We start from the raw sequence: 1,358 nt of genomic DNA, 5'->3' as shown, positions 1-1,358 counted from the left end.
GGTCAGGGCTGACGTGGCTGCACGAGCGGCGGAGACCACGCCCACTTCCCCCCAGCACAGAGATCCCTGCAGATGTGACGGTGCGCGGATCGGGGGCAGTTCACACACGTGCGACATCACCAGGGGACAGATTCCATGCGGTTTCAAGTTATTTCTACACTTTTTTTTTTTTTCTGGTGGATTTTTAAGTTCATTCCATTACAAAATTCACATTAACATATTAAGGTCCAAGCAATTTTTCCCTTTTTTTTTACGCTTCTGGTTTTTTTTTTTTCCTTCCCTTTATTTTTCTGTTGCTTTTCTTGTGCCTTGATTTTTTTTTTTTTTTTTTATTGCTACGATTTTGGTGTTTCAATCGCTCCTCATTGCATTTTTTTTTTGTGGCAACTGAATTTTTTTTTATTTTAATTTATGATTTACCGACCAGGTTAATTTTTATATTTTGAAAGAGTTTTATGTGTATTAAAAAAAAAAAATGAATGGGAGAAAAAGAGGGTTAATAAAAAAAAATTCAATGTTTTATTTTGAATTTAATTTTTATTTTGGCACTATAGAAATAAAAAATATTTTTTTATTACTTTTTACATTACTTTAACCCTTTTTTCGATTTTTTTATGGTATTTACCAGCCATTATTTTTTTTTTATTTTGAAAAATCTGACTTTTATGTGCATATTTTTTCTTAATTTTTTTAAAAAATTATTTTTTAAATGGGAGAAGGAAAATAATAAAATTTGTGTTTATTTTAACTGAATTGTTGGTGCTAAAGAAAAAAAAAATAAAAAAAATTAAAACTTTTTTTTACTTTTTACATTATTTTTATGTCCCTTTAGAGCAAAGTACTGCAGTGCGCAGGCGCCGGGCCTCTCTGACCTTTCCGGCGCCTGCGCACTGCAGTACTTTGTTGTGCCCTCAACAGGGCAGAGCAAAGTACGCCTGCGCCGGAGCCGTGGCTGAAGATCAGAAGAGGACGTCTTGTAATGAAGATGGGAGGCGCCGCAGCGGACCGGAGACGCCCATCCGACCTGACCAGCAGCGGGACCGCCCCTGGGTGAGTATAATATAACGTCTTTTTCTCCTCTTTCAGGTAACATCAGGGGCTTATCTACAGCATTACAGAATGCTGTAGATAAGCCCCTGATGCCGGTGGGATTACCTCACCCGCGATTTTCGGGGTGACAGGTTCCCTTTAAACATGGCTGTAGTGCATACATACAGTGTATTTTTTTCCATGAGGCTCTGTTCTCACTGGAGTTTTTTTTAGAGCAGATCCAAAATTCTCCCCTTTCTGTTATGTCTGCTATCATGGGCCACGTCCTATAACAATGTCCTCCATTCTGAGCCCCTTCCTTGTATAAT

The sequence above is a fragment of the Ranitomeya imitator genome, chromosome 3 (genome assembly GCF_032444005.1).
Source record: "Ranitomeya imitator isolate aRanImi1 chromosome 3, aRanImi1.pri, whole genome shotgun sequence".
Taxonomy (NCBI): Eukaryota; Metazoa; Chordata; class Amphibia; order Anura; family Dendrobatidae; genus Ranitomeya; species Ranitomeya imitator.
This window is presented reverse-complemented; position numbering follows the sequence as displayed.